The 18,562-nt window shown below is 42.2% G+C and overlaps 11 non-coding genes across 11 annotated transcripts; 6 read left to right on the top strand and 5 right to left on the bottom strand.

Moving 5' to 3' along the window:
• The first annotated feature begins 2,162 nt into the window (after positions 1-2,162).
• On the top strand, positions 2,163-2,234 carry trnag-ccc (transfer RNA glycine (anticodon CCC)). The gene has a single exon. It is a non-coding gene; the product is annotated as a tRNA-Gly (tRNA).
• A 2,074-nt stretch (positions 2,235-4,308) lies between these two features.
• Positions 4,309-4,380, top strand: trnap-agg (transfer RNA proline (anticodon AGG)). Its single transcript has one exon. It is a non-coding gene; the product is annotated as a tRNA-Pro (tRNA).
• Positions 4,381-4,840: 460 nt separating this feature from the next.
• On the bottom strand, positions 4,841-4,912 carry trnae-uuc (transfer RNA glutamic acid (anticodon UUC)). The gene has a single exon. It is a non-coding gene; the product is annotated as a tRNA-Glu (tRNA).
• Positions 4,913-5,792: 880 nt separating this feature from the next.
• On the top strand, positions 5,793-5,866 carry trnat-agu (transfer RNA threonine (anticodon AGU)). Its single transcript has one exon. It is a non-coding gene; the product is annotated as a tRNA-Thr (tRNA).
• Positions 5,867-7,738: 1,872 nt separating this feature from the next.
• On the top strand, positions 7,739-7,826 carry trnay-gua (transfer RNA tyrosine (anticodon GUA)). Its single transcript is given in 2 exon segments — positions 7,739-7,775; positions 7,791-7,826. It is a non-coding gene; the product is annotated as a tRNA-Tyr (tRNA).
• Positions 7,827-8,468: 642 nt separating this feature from the next.
• trnas-gcu (transfer RNA serine (anticodon GCU)) lies at positions 8,469-8,550 on the bottom strand. Its single transcript has one exon. It is a non-coding gene; the product is annotated as a tRNA-Ser (tRNA).
• A 608-nt stretch (positions 8,551-9,158) lies between these two features.
• Positions 9,159-9,232, bottom strand: trnai-aau (transfer RNA isoleucine (anticodon AAU)). The gene has a single exon. It is a non-coding gene; the product is annotated as a tRNA-Ile (tRNA).
• Positions 9,233-9,373: 141 nt separating this feature from the next.
• On the bottom strand, positions 9,374-9,447 carry trnat-agu (transfer RNA threonine (anticodon AGU)). The gene has a single exon. It is a non-coding gene; the product is annotated as a tRNA-Thr (tRNA).
• Positions 9,448-11,831: 2,384 nt separating this feature from the next.
• Positions 11,832-11,903, top strand: trnac-gca (transfer RNA cysteine (anticodon GCA)). The gene has a single exon. It is a non-coding gene; the product is annotated as a tRNA-Cys (tRNA).
• A 225-nt stretch (positions 11,904-12,128) lies between these two features.
• Positions 12,129-12,210, bottom strand: trnas-aga (transfer RNA serine (anticodon AGA)). Its single transcript has one exon. It is a non-coding gene; the product is annotated as a tRNA-Ser (tRNA).
• A 3,045-nt stretch (positions 12,211-15,255) lies between these two features.
• On the top strand, positions 15,256-15,337 carry trnas-uga (transfer RNA serine (anticodon UGA)). The gene has a single exon. It is a non-coding gene; the product is annotated as a tRNA-Ser (tRNA).
• Positions 15,338-18,562: the final 3,225 nt, after the last annotated feature.

The following is an 18,562-nucleotide window of genomic DNA, read 5'->3' as shown; positions in this document are numbered from 1 at the left end:
GATCTCTGTCAGACACAAAGGGAGCAAATGTGACCAAAGAAGCCATCAAAGGTATCAAAGGCAGCAGCTCTTCAGACTCACACATCACTTCAAACCTTTGAGGAAGGTCATCCTGCATCATCACTGAAGCAAACTGATGAAAACCATCACTTCCTGTATTACAGCTTTTACCTGCAGTATCTGGATAAGAGGAACAGTAATTTAGTGGTTGGTGCTGTGTTTAGCAGATGGAAATTTGGTGACCGGCAGCTTTTCACAGAAGACAAACTTTGGTAAGAGTCATAACAGCGTGTGACATGTTCCAGCCGACACTGGTCATTGATTGGCTAATGAACACTCCCCACATACTGATCAACACACCCACCAGCAGAAACATCAGCAGCCATGATCACTGTGAGGACACAGATGAACTTATCTGAAATTTGAACCCAGCACCTCTCACACCCTAAGCAAGAATCACACTCCTACCCCAATGAGCCATCAGCACCAGGACTTGTATGGCATTAAAATGATGCACACCTCATTTTTCACCCAGTGAGACAGTGAAAGGCAGATTGGAGAGATTGGAGTAACAGATGTACAGCTGCGGTGAAGACGGGTTACAGCTCTGTAGCTGGAGGATTTTGACACCATTGGCATGAGATCTACACAATCTCAAGTAAAATTGTAGACACACAGTTAAACTGCAACGGCCGGGAAAAAAGGTCTGCAACCTTTATTTATTTAACCTTTATTGCCTTTATTTAGTGTGATATTGATTAAGAAAAACCTGTCTTTGGAGCTTCATTAACAGTGTGCACACTTCACAGAATTCTTTTCTGCTACACTCTGGTGCAAAGTTTATTAAGTTCATTCCAGGAGTAATCCACAGACTGCCAGATGCTCCAGCTGAGGCTTGAACTCACAACCTCAGCATCTCTCTGCAGGTTCCTGTCCACCATCCTTTCAGTTAGCAGCCAAACACACTGGCTCATTGCCCCACAGAGACTGAATGACCAGCAGCTGTAGTTACACTATTTAAACCTCAGCTAGTTTCATGTTGGTTCACCAATGACTAGCAGTCATTGTTGGTCGATGTATGCTGGATAAGAGAAAGTAGATTAAACACAGCACGTCTCTCAGTGGGCTCCAAAAGACCACTGAGCCATCCTGACATGTGTGTCCAGCTGCCAGTCTCTGATGAGGAACTGCAAAAAATCCTCCAAAAAATTGACAAAAAACACAGACTGTTATGTGTATTTCCTTCTTCAAATCTTTATTTTGGTCATTTAATATGTTTTGCTGCGTTTCAACTCCTACAGTTGTGCGCTTCTGAGAGACTCTGTGGCGCAACTCCAGATCAGAAGGTTGCGTGTTCAACTCACGTCAGGGTCAGATCATCTGTTTGCACTTTTGGTAAACGCTCACATACTCTGTGGTGCAGCAGGACGTGTTTTTCTGATGATCCATTCAATTTCTTCACATCACATTTCACATCACTATTTCCCATTATTTTAGATGGACACACATCACCATTTGATTTTATTTCAGTTTATTTTGAACAATATATAAAAAAAAAAAAACACACAAACAATTAAAAGGTTAGAAATTATGTTTTCCATCCTACATGGTAAATAGATGAACAGTCCACCGCTGTGGTTTCTCTGATCCACTAGGATGGTATGAAGTGGACAGTCCGAGTATTGTAGGATGCTCTCTGCCTTCCTCTGTGTGGATCAGCCCGCAAGACATTTCCGATGAAAAATCACTGTCCTGTCCATTTCAGTCCAAAAGTAGAAAACAGGATGTTGGCTTGCTGTAAAATGTCTCCTGCTTTGTTCCAAGTGTTTATTTGATTAAACAATCTTCCTCACAGTACCACCATAGCTGATCTGCAGAACTGTGGCATGTGTTCATGCAGATGTGAAAGGTCATATCCAACCTCACAAACTCACTGCGGGAATATAGAACCATCCCATCACTATACACCAAGATACAAAGAAGCTGGACCTGAGAGTTGGATGCTACACGCTGATTGTTTGTGTGTCCAGGACGTTTCAAGGACATCTTTCTGCCATCCTCTGCTCCAAACATTTAGATGCAACTTTCAGGGGTCAGAAACATGTGGAATTATTGCAGGCAAGCTAGGCATGACATGTGGTGGTGTGGTGCGGTGTGGTGAAGACTCTGTGGTGCAATGGTAGCGCGTCTGACTCCCGATCAGAAGGTTGTGTGTTTAAATCACGTCAGGGTCAGATCATCTATTCTCTGCACTGTTGGTAAGCACACAGCTGAAAAAACTTCTCATTATTGCTTCCATGATCTGGAAGTGGAACTAAAGGTGTGCCCCTATGCCTGCCCTGATAATGCTAACTGATCATCAGTGAGTGGTTCTGACTTGTGTGTCAGTTTTGGGACAAAGGTATTTTGGTTGACCTTTGATTTCCCACACTTCCCACTTCTGACAGAAGCTGCTTTCCTTTCATCTCTACTGAAACTGTTAGCTTGTGCTGTACTAAGGAGAGGGAAGTCTTAGGGATGGATTTCTGAATTCAAGATTTCAAAATGGTCAGTGACAGGAAGGGTATCATCAGCATGGCAGAAAATGTGTTGACTAAGTGTGAACAAAAGATGTAATCTGGATGTACTGCTGTGATGTGATGATTAAACTCTTTAGCTGTTAAAACTGTCTCAGAGTGGTTAACATGAGTAACTGCAGTGAAAATAAAACTGGGCACTGAAAATGTATTCCAAAATGAACATGTAAAAAAGAAGTAGATGACCAGAGACCAAACTCCTCAACATGAAGTTGTGTGTGTGTGTGCATGTGAATTCATGCACATGAGTGGCATTTGACACTCCCTGCGCACGCTAGCATGTTAGCAGAGCGGAGTTAGCTCAATGGGTAGGCTGCTGGCTTAGCATGTATTTGTATCAATAATCTTCACAGCTGCTCTGAATGGTGACAGTGGGGCAGCCTTTGTGTTTACATGTGATTCAGATGTAAAACATTTTGAGGTACAGAAAGAACAAGAGCAGTCGCACCACACAAGCATTTGAAAATAAAGCTAATTTAGATAATTTTATTTGTATCTTTAGCTCAACAAAGCGCAACACAGCGTGCCAGCATTCAACTTCCCAGCAGTGCCTCTTTATTGAAGTTTAAGGTTTTTGAGATAACCTCATGTAACTTCTTCTGCAGGAGTTTAGTCAGTAATTTGGTTGAGTGACTAAGCAGGATAATATGGAGCAGTAATTTCAGTAATTTCCAACACCCTAGAGATGATGATGGAACTATACGAGGCCGCATCCAGGCAGCATCTTTCCCTGGTGGTCTAGTGGCTAGGATTCGGCGCTCTCACCGCCGCGGCCGGGGTTCGGTTCCCGGTCAGGGAAAATGTTTTTACTGAAAAATACAGGTGATTGAAAAATTGAATTATTTTGAACTTTCGAAATAGCTTTGAAACCTGTTGATGTTGTTAAAGCGGCCTGCTTGCCCCCATGGCAGGGGAATTAGCTCAAATGGTACAGGGATTACTTAGCATGTGAGAGGTAGTGGGATCGATGCCCACATTCTCCACAAGACTTAAGCTCTTTGGAGATACAGCAACAAGTGAACTAAACACAGCAAGTGGTTTTTTTGTATGGATTCATGGCAGAGGTTACAAAATTAAGGAGGTCAAGGAGGTCAGTGGATCAGCAACAACCACAAAATTACTGCTTCTCTTGTCCAGAGATTGCAATGATAATTTTGTGGTTCATGGTGTTGATCCAGAGACAGAACTAAAAATTCCCAAAAAATACAGACTGTTTATTTTTGTCGTTATGCTGCGTTTCAACTCCTCGATGCTTTGAGCTGCAGAAAGAACAAGAGCAGTCGCACCATACAAGCATTTCAAAATAAAAGCCAATTTAGATTATTTTATTTGTATCTTTAGTTCAGATGTAGCAAAGCGCAACAATGCTGTCAATATGGATCTTTCCCATTTGGGTTACTTGAAGTGATGGTGGCCACTGATGCAACACTCCGTAGCAGCACCACTCTGATGTACAGGGATGTATTTTGGATCTGAAAATACCCCCAACATACGTGGCTGACCATCATGACTCTTACCAAAGTTTCTTTAGCATATAATAAACTGTCACATTAACTGTCACATGAATGTGCTGTGTGTAAATAATGAAAAAAAAAAAAAAAAAAACGCCACAAATGTTCCATCAGTAACCATCAAAGGAGATGCTGATTCTGTGATGTCACAAAGGTTCTAATGACATCAAAGGGATGAAAGACTCCTCCCACTTTTTTGTCATGAACTCCACAGCCCACATGGCTTGTTGGTCTAGGGGTATGATTCTCGCTTAGGGTGCGAGAGGTCCTGGGTTCAAATCCCGGACGAGCCCATTTGTTGCCTTTCAGTCAATGAGGGTGCTTTTCACAGGAGACAAACTTTGGTAGGAGTCATGATGGTCAGCCACTTTGCAATATTTTCAGATCCTCTGTACATCTTGGTACTTCTTTGTACTACTTTTGTGGTGCTGACATAACATGATGTTCTATCTGTCACCATCTTTGCTGGTCCATGATTATGATCAAAGCATATTGTCCAAATAAAGAAATTTCAACAACTGAACATCATCTGTTCTCACCTATTTTGCTTCATCTGCTTTTTAGTGTCCAGGACACAGAGGAAGAGGACGTCTCCACATGCACACTTGTTCTTCGTGTTTTCACTTACTGTTAAAGTAAAAAAATCACATTTTAATTCATCCAAGTGTAATTAGTTGTTATGTAATACATATTATATACATAAAACAAGTAGATCAGTGGTAGACTTTGATTGGTCCGTTGTTGTAAAGCAAATTCCCATACCGGGAGTCGAACCCGGGCCGCCTGGGTGAAAACCAGGAATCCTGACCGCTAGACCATATGGGATTCGAAGACACAGCATCATTGCAACACTCCGTTTATAACAGTTTTACATTTAATTAAATACTTCACTGCAAAAATGACACACATATGACATTATGGGAAATCTCAAAACTGTGTACAAATGTTTGGAGGAGAAAATGGAAGAAAGATGTGTTTGACAGCCTTTTGGACACACGACCAGTCAGCGTGACGCATCCAACCTCACAATATTTCATGGTGTGGTTGAAACAGGAGGGAGAACATTGGAAATGTAGGTCAAAAAAACCGTAGAATGTAGTTTGTTATTTGCATCACTGCCTTAGCAGAGGTGAGTTTTGGGCCCAGCACTGCTCCGCTGCTGCTTCACACTCTGCTGTAAACCGATCCGGTTTAGACCGCTCGGCCATTCTGACTCTGAAACAAGTTGATCCACAGAAAGAGGACATGACCTGACTGTGTGTCACATAAATGTATGAGTCATGATACTGAGGTTGTGTCCTGTTTGGGGGTCACCACAGAGGAGGAGCTAGTGAGGACAGGCAGCATTATCAATGTCCTCATCTCATCCAGAAGGTTTCATCAGACAGATAAGCGATTTAGCTGTCAGGCTCCAGTGTCATGGGAGACATCTGTAGATCATAAGCCATTTAAAAAAAAATCCAGTTTGATGATGATTGGAAATGTCTGTTTATTGTTTATCGCTTGTTAGGATCCCCGTTAGCTGTCACTGAGGCAGCAGCTACTCTTCCTGGGGTCCAAATGAAAATACACATCTGCAGTCAAACAGGTTCAGGTAGATGCAGAGTCCTACATTAAAACAAACCACTTTACCATCAACCTCAGCTGCAGTATACACATTACACTTCCATCACCAGATCCTCTGCATATAGATGAATGTTGCAGTGCTGCTGTGGCCTAGCTGGTCAAAGCGCCTGTCTAGTAAACAGGAGATCCTGGGTTCAAATCCCAGCAGCACCTATTTTAAGGTTGTTGAGATAAACCCATGTAACTTCTTCTGCAGGAGTTCCATTAAAACTCTCTGACCAATCAGGTAACTGCAGAGTCTTCATGTCTCCCTTTGGAACATCCTGCAGTCGATGGTGCCAAAGTCCTCCAGCTACAGACCTGTAACCCGTCCTCACCACAGCTGTACATCTGTTACACCCTGTAGTTGTCTCGGGGAAAGGGAAGCTTATTGTCATATAGTGATGGGATGGCTCCATACTCCAGAACATCCCTGTGAACCCGGTCATACACCTTCTCCAGATCAAATCTTGGTGTTCCACATGTCCACTATAATTCCAGTGGATAAGACAAGTCAATCACAATCACAAGTTTTATCAGTTTTTAGGGTGTGGGGGTTAAGAACATCTGAATTAGTTTGAAAGTCACAATTGTTACCTTAACCTTAGCATTTAAAGAAACGCCCTGAGTCATCATCAGCAAACACCAGCTGCTGTTTTCACGCAGGTGGCTGCTACATGGGTTCAACTTGTGACTGTGGTGTTGTCAGTGAAAAGGATTCTGTTACAAACTCCTAAACTACTTCAAGGACTCTGCACCTTGGCGTTGTTAGCACCACGCTCTAACCAGCTGAGCTAACTAGACTGCTTGGAACTTCTAAGGCTTATTATAAAAGTAAACAGAACAAATAGCAGCTTAAACTTTTTGGAAAATTCAGCACGCCAGCATCGGCTGCTGGCTTAGCATGTATTTGTATCAATAAGCCTCTCAGCTGTTCTGAATGGTGACAGTGAGGCAGCCTTTGTGTTTACATCTGAATCACATGTGATTTTGGAAATTCTTCAAAGCAACTTCAAAGGAAGAGTTTCATTCTGTGAGTACTGTGACATCATCAGTCCAGAGTGATTTCTGTGTGTCTGCGCTCATCCATTTGAAGCGAACGTGAGATAGTGTGTATACATCTGTGTCATGTTGGAGATCAATGAAAGGCAGGAAATGCCTTTGATCTCCAGTGATGTCACACAGTCTCGTTGTGGAGTTATTAGTTGTTGATGTTGTTCTGTAAAAATCTGCATCAGTGAAACATTCATTACAGACTGATATTATCTGTGTCATGGTGTTCAGAGATTTCAGCAGCTCACATCCAACACAGAGACTCTGAGCAGGCCCACCTGGTCTTAGACCCAGACCCAGACCCAGACCTAAATCCAAACCCAGGAGACAGAGGTTAAGTGAGTCAGTGAGGAAGAAGCTGCTCGTTCTCCTTCAACAGTTTGATCTGAGGAAAAGTCACTTCCTCTTTTCAGGAATCAACTTCTACCATCTGCCCACTAGATGGAGATAACTGAGCATCAACTTAAAAATCCTCCGTTCTTCCATGTGTGAACTATAATACCAGTGAATTAAACAAAGATCGTCCCTGGGTGGGCTCGAACCACCATCCTTTCGGTTAACAGCTGAACGCGCTGACCGATTGCACCACAGAGACATGATGACTTTTGGAGATAGTTCAAGATAGTCTGACGTTTAGGATAATTCCACCAAGAACAGCAGGCTGCAACATGGACAGACCAAAGTGAGGTGAATGTGCACTCTGTGGTGGAGGCCATGAGAAAAAATGGGAGGAGTCTTTGATGTCATGGTGGCATTACAGAATCTTTTTTTTTTTTTTTTTGCTTCAACAAGATACCAACTTTCTTCCAAAAGCTCTATCAGCTGCTCCAGGTGAGGCTAGAACTCACAACCTCGGCCTCACTCTGCAGGTTACTGTCATATAAGTCATACTGTCATATCTAAAGCCTGTGGCTCCCTGTGGAAGAAATGGACAGCAGTTGTTGGACTAAAGAAAACTCAGCTGTTACTGAATCCGCTGAGCACCAGCAGCTCCCTTCGATAGCTCAGTTGGTAGAGCGGAGGACTGTAGAGGCTTACAGCTGAAATCCTTAGGTTGCTGGTTCAAATCCGGCTCGAAGGAGGCTGTTTTTTTCATCGGCCTCATCCAGCACAGTGATGAGTCTAACAACAGACAGGAGGTGACCACAGTTGCATCACTTTTCATGTAGAGCAGCTGTGTTTTATACTGCAGGCAGCACTGAGTTTCTAACATTTGGATGTTGTTAAGAGGATCATTACCATCAGCTGAGAATCAAACATGTGCAGCACGCAGGAATTCTACCAATGAAGTTCAACGAGCATCAAAGGCTTTTGACCATTTCTGTGAATAATGTGGAGAAAAAACTAACCTTCCTCTGGTGTTCGGGTCGGGATTTTTTGGATTTTCTGCTCACAGGTGATGTTACCAACCTGTGATCTTGATGATACTCATGTAGATCTACAGTATGTAGATCTACAGTACGTAGATCTACATGATCCTTGCCAAATATTATTTGCTGACTGGCAATATATCAAAAGCAGCAGCTCTTCAGACTCACTCACACAGATGGATACGTCACACTCTCACGTTCACTTCAAATGAATGAGTGCATGCAGTTTCTGTCGTGTAGTGACCATCATGACTCTTAACAAAGTTTGTCTCCTGTTAAAAAAGGGCGATCACCACATTTCAACCTGCTCACCAGCAGGGTACAGCTCAGACGGACTAAAGCCAGCTGAACACCGACGAGGATGGGATTCGAACCCACGCGTGCAGAGCACAATGGATTAGCAGTCCATCGCCTTAACCACTCGGCCACCTCGTCATGAACACAAAGGTACATGTGATGACAAAAAAACAGCTATTGGGAAGAAGCTGCAGCACCTGAACAGGGACTTGAACCCTGGATCCTCAGATTAAAAGTCTGATGCTCGTCAATAAGAGCTGACTTCATTTTCCAAGCTGCCCCCTCGTGGTCATTTGATACACTGCAGGTGGAAATCTCAGTACTTTTTAACCACCGCTTTGACAGAAAGTGGATGTGGTGGTTAAAAATTACACAAAACTCCAGAGGACATTGCGCCCTGAACATAGTGAGCAGAGTGGTGCAGCGGAAGCGTGCTGGGCGCATAACCCAGAGGTCGATGGATCGAAACCATCCTCTGCTGTTTATACACACTGGATGTCCCATCATGAGACATGAGTTTTTCAGCAGCACTGATTAACAGGAAAACACTGAGAATGTTGTCTATCATAAGGAAATGATATATCTGCAGTCTTTGCTCTGATCATTGTAACTTTGTGTTATTGTTGTATCTGATAAGTTAAGCTGCACTTCTAATGACCACCAGGGGGCAGTTCCACTGGTTGGAAAAAGACTTCAGACTGCATTGAAGTCAATGGAGAGAACATCAAGTTCTGAGATGCTGCTTGTGGCCAGTATGGGGATTGAACCCATGACCTTGGCGTTATTAGCACCACGCTCTAACCAGCTGAGCTAACCGGCCTTCCACAGCCATCTATTCCACAAAACATCAGGATGTTCCAAAGGGAGATATGAAGACTCTGCAGTTACCTGATTGGTCAGAGAGTTTTAATGGAACTCCTGCAGAAGAAGTTACATGAGTTTATCTCAACAACCTTAAAATAGGTGCTGCTGGGATTTGAACCCAGGATCTCCTGTTTACTAGACAGGCGCTTTGACCAACTAAGCCACAGCACCACTGGGTTGCATGGAAATATACAGAGGTTCTTAAAATATTCCAACATAAGTAGCTGACCGTCATGACACAGACACCTGAAACACCTCCTGTGTGGAGAGTGGAGTGTGTCTTTGGATGAAAGATACACTGTTTGGTTCTGAGCTGATCATTAATAATAAAAGTGATGAACTGTGGATGGCAGCCTGCTGTTGGTCTGACTGAACAAGGATGCAGAAACAACAGACAAAGTCAAATGAATCAGAATTAAAAATTAAGAATTAAGAGTTCAATTCAGTATAAAATGTCTTTTTAATAATCTGACATCACAAACCTTCTGACATCACAGATCGTCTGACATGGCAAAAGCAGTGCAAAAGTTCACTGCAAATGCACAGCAAATTGCAGTGAAAAAAAAAATATCACTGCAAATGCACACAGGCCGGTTAGCTCAGCTAGTTAGAGCGTGGTGCTAATAACTCTTGTCCAGAAACTGCAAGTAAAAGCTGTAATACAGGAAGTGATGAGCAGGAACTCCACTGAGAGTGAAGCACTGCTGGGGTTTGAATGCAGGATGTCCTGTTTATAAGACAGACACTTTAAGCAGCTCAGCATCAGTGCTGCCAGTTTCTCTGCAGTTTTTCTCTAAAACCACGTCTGTGTCAGTCAACGCTTGTGCTCCTCACAATTGTGTGTCACTTCCACAAAGGTTGAAAGCTGTGCTTCCACACAACAAGAAGGTGCCCTGTCCTTTGAGGAGAAAACTATCCAGGCTGCAAAATGCTGAGTCACAGGAGGGTTGACTCAGGTTGGACTAGAAATCCATTGGGGTTTCCCCGCGCAGGTTCGAATCCTGCCAACAACGTTTGCTTCCTTTTATGGCCCAAGTTTCCCATTTGGGGAGAGACACAGCTGAGTGCTGTTGTTCGGACTCTAAGAGGAGGAGAGCACTCACTGGTGCTCAGTTATCATTATCAAGGCCGGTGATAGGGACACACCTTTAGTTCCACTTCCAGGTCATGGAAGCAATAATGAGAAGTCATTTCCACTGTGTGCTGTGCTGAAATAGCTAATTTGGGAGAGCGTTAGATTGAAGATTTAAAGATCCCTGTTTCAATCCCAGGTTTCAGCAGCTGTTGTGGGTCCTTTTAAGGACAATCCCTGAGCTTTGTTTTTTAATTATGGAGTTAAAGTCACTGAGTGTAACACATCACAGATTCTATGTCTCCAACATGAACGCCTTTTATACCAGGCATTGCTTCTTAAGTTAAAGCCGAAATGAGGGATAAAAAGATATTTAGTAAATTTCAAATTGCTTATTCCCTTCACCTGTAATACACTTCTGACCAACCACAAAGTTAAGACGACTTGTCCTTTAGGCCACGTGGTCTCTGAATGTGGCTGACTTTAATGTCCTGTTGTCAGTTTATCGTCTGTTCCATCGTCTCTACCAGCACTTGACTGGATCCATCTTGATCACTGAGCGACATCCCCTGCATGGTGTGGCAGCTTTAGCTTCTGAGATCCTGCGACAGGTAAAACTTTTGAGTGCATAAATAACCAAAAAAAGTCTTTTTATCTTGTATGATAAACTGTTGAAGTCAGAGAAGCCTTCCTGAATTCATGTTGTCTAACTTACTGACACTTGAATAGTGGAACTGCAGACAGCGGACACATCATATGAGGGGCTCCTCTGGGATTTACACACAGAACCTCTTGCACCCAAAGTCAGAATCATACCCCTCGATCAGGTGTCTGCAACCTTTATTTATTTAACCTTTATTGCCATTATTTAGTTTGATATTGATTAAGAAAAACCAATAACATCCAACCACCACCCAAAACAGAGGTTCATGATGACCCTGTAGTTGGCACACACCCTCTGGTCCCCCTTCTTGAAGGGCTGTTCATCATTATTTTGTTTGTGTGTAGCTGTTCTGTTCTTAATGTTGGATCTTTCTTGTCAATAAAGAACGCTTGAATAAAGAGCAGAATGAAAAGTAAAATTTTTTCAATAATTTAAAAAACTTTATCAAGGGCTCGTTGGTCACCTCACAAAGTCCAGCTTCTTTGTATCTTGGTGTATAGTGATGGGATGGTTCTATATTCCCACAGTGAGTTTGTGAGGTTGGATATGACCTTTCACATCTGCATGAACACATGCCACAGTTCTGCAGATCAGCTATGGTGGTACTGTGAGGAAGATTGTTTAATCAAATAAACACTTGGAAGATTCCTCAGGTTCTGTAAATCAAAGTAAAGATGTGGCATTGTGCATCAATTTGGAGAGCAGCAGCGGTCAGACAACAAAAGTGGTGTGGAGACGCTGACAACTTCCCTGCCCTGCAGGCTACTGATTAACTGATTAGCCCTGTTTATCTTTAGATCAGTACCCAGCACACAGGAAGACTCTGTGGAGCAATGGTAGTGCGTCTGAGTGCAGATCAGAAGGTTGCGTGTTCAAATCACGTCAGGGTCAGATCATCTGTTCTCATTACTGCTTCCAAGATCTGCAAGTGGAACTAAAGGTGTGCCCCTATGCCTGCCCTCATAATGCTAACTGATCATCAGTGAGTGCTCTGATCCTTTTAGATGAGTCCGGACAAAAGCACTCAGCTGTGTCATATTTTAAGGCTGTGCAGATTACAGAGATTCTCAAATATGCTTGGGAACATGTGAAACTTGGTCCATGAAAACAACTAACCGTTGTTGGCAGGATTTGAACCTGCGCAGGGAAACCCCAATGGATTTCTAGTCCATCGCCTTAACCACTCGGCCACAACAACCACTCGCAACAACCACGCACAGCAAAGCTCCCAGCACAGCTTCCAACTCTTTTTCCCAGAGTCCATTGAGGGAATTATACTGGAGATGACAAACCTGGAGGGGAAGCGTGTGTTTGGGGACATCTGGAGAGAATTGGACCTGGTAGACCTCCAAACCTACCTGGGTCTGAAAAGGCTGACTGTGATGTTTCTCATTTCAGCCCAGCTGGTGTTGGTATCGTCTGTCACTGTAACTTTTGTTCACAGGGAGATGAAAAGTGCCTGACTTAGTGGATTGGTTTTCATTGACAAGAAACAAACTGGCAGTGGTGGGATTTCTTACCGGAGCTCAGGTAAGAACTCTACAATTGTCTTTTCTCTTTTTGCACATTAAACTGTTAAAAAGTTTGCTACATCTAACTCAGCCTGTACAGATGATTCAGTAACAGCTAAGTTATATTTAGTCCAACAACTGCCGTCCATTTCTACCACAGGGAGCCACAGGCTTTAGAGTTTTCAGTCCTAACCCTTGATTGTCAAGCAATCATATTCCCATTTTATGCAGATTTTTCATCCACAAAAAGTTGTCAGGAGTGGGGTTCGAACCCACGCCTCTATTCAGAGACCAGAATTCCCCGCTTCACAGGAAGTCGCGTAACTTAAGGGCGCCTTAGACCACTCGGCCATCCTGACGTGTCCAGCTGCCAGTCTCTGATGAGGAAACAGAAAAGTTAATGCTAGCTCATCCTTCTTTATAGACTACAAAGATCTGACATCCAAAAATTCAAAAACACCCACAAATAATCATTCCTGTATTACAACTTTTACCTGAGTTTAGCAGATGGAAATTCACTAACATCACTAACATCATTGGACGAACAAACATGTTTGTTAAAAATGTTCTAATATGTTTATGACGCCACCGTAAACATTACTGTCGTAGTGAATGATAAATGTGGTGGGAAACATGTTGAACTCAAAGCATCTCATAAACGCGGTGTGTAACATTTTGAATGCCATTAAAGTCTTGCTGCTAATGGCTCGTTGGTCTAGGATGATTCTTGCTGAGGGTGCGAGAGGTCACAATCACAAGTCCCTGACTGCCCTGGTTCTTACTGAGGTCTGTCTTCTGTAAAAAGAGGTCAGTCACCACATGTCTTTCTGCTAAACACAGCACCAACCACTAAAACACAGTTTCTCTTCTCCAGATGCTGCAGGTAAAGGTTTTAATACAGGAATTGATGTTTTTGAATGTCAGATCTTTGTAGTGGGTTCGAATCCTGCCTGTCCATGTTGGTCCTTCTTGAACATTCTCTAAATATCCTTGGAACCTGTTTAAGGTTAATTCAAAGTTTATCTGGACCGACTGTATCTGCTTTCAAAGCTGTTGTCAGATCTTTCTGTTTTTTCTACACAACTCCAATACCAGTTAGTCAGCAAAACATGATGAGCCAAGTCCACTGAGACAAATAACAAAGGATTTTCTTTCTCATAAAATAAACTGTCACATTAATGTCCTGAATGTGCTGTGTGTAAATAATGAGGTTCATCAAAACAAAACGCCACACAAGTCAGAACCAGAGCTCAGGCTGTTGGTACACAAACAAAGAAAGGCATACTTCATATGCCTATTATATATTCTGTGATGTCACAAAGGTTCTAATGACATCAGAGAGATCAAAGACTCCTCCTACTTTTTCTCATGACCTCCACCATAGAGTGCTGCCTGCTGCAATAATGCTGCCTTTAATAGAAGTTTAGGAACATTTGATGAATGAATACATTTTGATGAAAATTGGAAATGTCTGTTTATTGTTTATCACTTGTTAGGATCCCTGTTAGCTGTCACTGTGGAAGCAGCTACTCGTGAGATTGCCTGACCAGACTGGAGCTGGTTAACTGACTAACTTTTCAATAGATCAAAGGAGGCAGACTTGGCACTAAAACTATTGAAATCTGCTTTACTTCCACTGCTAAGGAAAACTGCTGGGAGTTAAAACAAGCAACGTTAATACTGTACTGAAGATCTTCCCTCTTCAGCTAGTGCAGCTTCAGTATGGCATTGTTACTATTGTAATGATGTCATCTTCTAATACGACAAACTTTGGATAGTGAACAGCTAGCTGTTGCTAAAAAGCCATTAGCAGAGGATGGTTTCTATCCATCGACCTCTGGGTTATGGGCCCAGCACACTTCCGCTGCGCCACTCTGCTCATAGGACAACCGCTAAGAGAATAACTTGCACAAAAGGAAGTCGTCTGTGTTTCATAATTGAAATGATCAGTATTGTATCCTAAGAAGAGGTTTTGTTTGTCTTTGTCAGTCAGCACTGCCTCAACAAGTAGCACTTACTGAATTCAACAGTCAAGTCAGTGCTCAGGTTAAGGTAACATTTGTGACTTTCAAACTACTTCCTTATCCCCGACCCCCCATATCACTGATAATATCTGCTGTCCTGGTGATTGAAGAAAAGAAGGAATGACATTCCTCATGTTTTTATCCAAATTCCAACCAGGACAACCCCAAAGAGAAGCACTTATGCACAAAGACTTCATCAGTGTCTCTGATTGGAGTGATCCGAGTTAGATCTGAAGAAAACATGGCTCCAAGAATTAATGCTGTTTTTGTAAATTAACCCTGAAAGGGGAAAAAGAGCAAAGAGCATCTCCTTTTCCTGTTCCATCAGTAACCATCAAAGGAGATGCTGATTCTGTGATGTCACAAAGGTTCTAATGACATCACAGAGATCAAAGACTCCTCCCACTTTTTTCTCATGACCTCCACAGTAGAGTGCACTCTTTTAATGAAGCTCAAAAGGCAATCATGGTCCTGCCAGATACCTTTGAGTTCTGCAGAGAGAAGCAACAACAAAACTGGAACTATTTAGACTGAACCTGGTTTGTCTGTATTACTTCCAAGGTAGGCTTGGAGGTCTACCAGGTCCAATTCTCTCCAGATGTCTGAGTTGGCAGCTGTGCTTCCTCACAACAAGAAGGTGCTGTTTCCTTTGAGGACGAAACTATCTAGGCCGGAAAATGCTGAGTAATGCTGGCGTTCGTGTGCGTGGTTGTTGTGGCCGAGTGGTTAAGGCGATGGACTTGAAATCCTTTGGGGTTTCCCCGCGCAGGTTCAAATCCTGCCAACAACGGTCTGTTGCTTCTTTCATGCTTCTTCGTTTTGCTGCCACAGTCCTGGTCATATTGGATGAACTGTTGGAGTTACTGCCTTCACTCCTGACGTCCAAGAATCATGCTACATGTTAGGAGAAATTACACTTCCTGTCTGAATACCCAAAGAACAACTCCAATCTCCTCCTTAAAGTTGCATCCTCATTCTGATCACCTGGCTCCACCCTACATGCAGCTCCAGGCCGGGAACTGAACCCAAGAACTTATTGTTGTGCGGAAGCAGTTTCACTTTCAGCAATCTATGTGTGTAGAAACAAGGATGGAAGGTCTCTGGTCTAGTCTCCTTGATTCAGATGATTACTTGCTTCAACACTCCTGTCAACCAAAATTATCTCGGAATTCTCAAATTCTTCAAATCCCGGATGAGCCCATCTGTTGAATTGCAGCCATTCGGGGTGCTAACCATTACACTATTGTAGAGGAAGGAAACACAAATGGGAACAAAAACACTCAGTCACACTCATGGAGCCTAAATCAAAAGAACATCAGATTGAGACAGGAAGAAAAAATGGAACCAAAGTGTGAAAATAATGATTATCATCAGCATGATGATGAAAATGTGTTTGGCTCTTAACTGAAAGGATGGTGGTTCAACCACACCCAGCTATGTCTCTGGATGTCCTACATCTAAACATCTCTGTTATCTTTCAAAGATACACAATCCATGAATGACTCAGTTAACTGAACAAATTAGTTTGAACCACTCACTCCCTCATTTTCTACCAGTTATCCACCACTGCTGAGACCAGACCGTGTTCAGATGGCATTTTCACTTTACAACAGCCAGAAAACATCACGAAGTGCCCAAGTGGTGAAGGTGATGGAATGCTAATCCGTTGTGCTTTGCACATATGGGTTCGAACTCCTTCCTTCACTGCTCCCAGAACACAAGTCTGTGTTTCAGTTTGGGAATTGTCGATGACAAATTCATGATCTCAAGAAATCTACTGAAACTGGTTATAACTTTTGTCCATATTCCATCCAGAGGAATCCAGAAGCACTTATGCACAAAAATTCATCAGTGTGTCTCATTGGAGAGTTCCGAGTTAGAGCTGAAGAAAACATGGCTCCAAGACTGAAAGACCAGAAACTGAAAGGGGAAAAAACATAGAAAATAGAAACATCCATGCAGAAAATAATCATCAATGTCTCTCATCAAGTCACATTAAGCTTTCATTCTGACCTAACTCTGGTGATTAGTGATTAGGGTAGTGTTGTTTCAATTGATCAGGAGAAATCTGTTCAAAATGGGAATCTTGATCATTTTGTTGAAACTCTAACCAAGACAACCCCAAAGAGAAGCACTTGTGCACAAATAATTCATCAGTGTTTCTGATTGAGGTGGTCTGAGTTAGATTCTAAGAATCTAATGGGAAATGGGTAAAGGAAGGAAAACTTCTGAAATCACCAACATTACCCCAACAAATAGCACTTACTGATCTCAGAACACAAGTCTGTGCTTCAGTTGGGGAAACGCTGATGACAAATTACTACATCACACAACTAATCCTGCTAACTAATTTTTCCTCAATATTCCAACCAGGAAAACCCCAAAGAGAAGATGTTGTTGAATCATCAATGTCTCTGATTGAAATGATCAGAGTTAGATTCTAAGAAGAAATGGCTCCCAAACCTCCTGTTGTTTTTGTCAGTCAGCACTGCTCCAACAAGTAGCACTTACTGAATTCAACAGTCAAGTTAGTGCTCAAGTTAAGGTAACATTTGTGACTTTTAGATTAGATTAGATCTTAACTCCCACCACCCCAAAATTGATAGAACCTGCTGTCCTTGTGATTGACTTTTGAAATCACCAACATTACCCCAACTAATAGCACTTACTGCTCTCAGAATACAAGTCTGTGCTTCAGTTCGGGAAATGTTCATGACAAATTCACAAATTTAGCTGATTTAAAGAAATATATCAAAACTTTAATTCCATCCAGGACAACCCCAAAGAGAAGCACTTATGCACAAAGACTTCATCAGTGTCTCTGATTGGAGTGATCCGAGTTAGATCTGAAGAAAACATGGCTCCAAGAATTAATGCTGTTTTTGTGAATTAACGCTGAAAGGGGAAAAAGAGAGCAAAGAGAATAGAAGTCACATTAACCTCTAATTTTTACCTCACATGATCTCCTCCAAAGAGTCTTTGCAGCCACTTCCTTGTTGTGTCAGTTCCAATGGACTCCCTTTCAGGCTTTTGCCCATCTTATACCTGAATGAAACCACTCCCACAGCTCCCTGTCTACTTAGTTTGGGCGGTTTCAATGGTCTTGGTAATGGTTTGTAATGAAGAACACATTTAGTCCATCAGGAACAGACAACGATCCTCTTAAATTCATGAGGTCCGTTAGCATATGGTGAGAGGACAGCTAACTCTGGTGATTAATGTTGCTGCAGCTGATCTGAACAAATCTTTTCAAAATGGCCATCTTTGTTGTTGTTTTTATTTCAACCAAAACTTCTTTTCTACCAAATGGTTGCATAAACTCTCTGTCCTGATTAATGCTTGGACGGAATGAACAACTTTTGAAATCACCAACTCTGCCCCAACTAATAGCACTTACTGCTCTGAAAACACAAGTCTGTGCTTCATTTGGGGAAATGTTGATGAGAAATGTATGCTTTTAACTGATCTCAAGAAACATTTCAACCAGAGCAAGCTCAAAGAATTAGTTAGAATTAGAATGCTTTTATTGTCATCATACACGATGTATAACAAACTTTAAAGACAACTCTGTTCTGCAAAATGCATTTATAAAATAAGAAAGACATAGTAAAAAAAGTTTGAATAAATTTACAAAAGGAGCCAGCAAGAATAAATGTACAGTTGAGAATTAGCATGACTGCAGAGAACGGTGGAAATAAATATAATGTCCACTAAGAGAAGCACTGATCCACATGTCACCTCCAGTTAAAGTAACATTTGGGACTTCAAAAAAATTCTTTAGAGGTCACAAACTTTTCCCCCAAGAAGTAGCTATGACTGAATCCAACAGTCAAAGGAAGAAGAAAGAAAGGACACATTGACAGAACCACCGTGCTTCATACCAGGATACAGCAGCGTGACTCATGAATCATCATGAATCATGACTTTCAAACTACTTTCTTCACCCCCACCCCCAAAAAACTGATAAAACTTGCTGTCCTTGTGATTGACTTTTGAAATCACCAACTCTGCCACA

Source organism: Echeneis naucrates, chromosome 2 (genome assembly GCF_900963305.1).
Source record: "Echeneis naucrates chromosome 2, fEcheNa1.1, whole genome shotgun sequence".
Taxonomy (NCBI): Eukaryota; Metazoa; Chordata; class Actinopteri; order Carangiformes; family Echeneidae; genus Echeneis; species Echeneis naucrates.
Note: the sequence above shows the minus strand (reverse complement) of the source record. Positions and strands in the feature narration are given on the sequence as shown.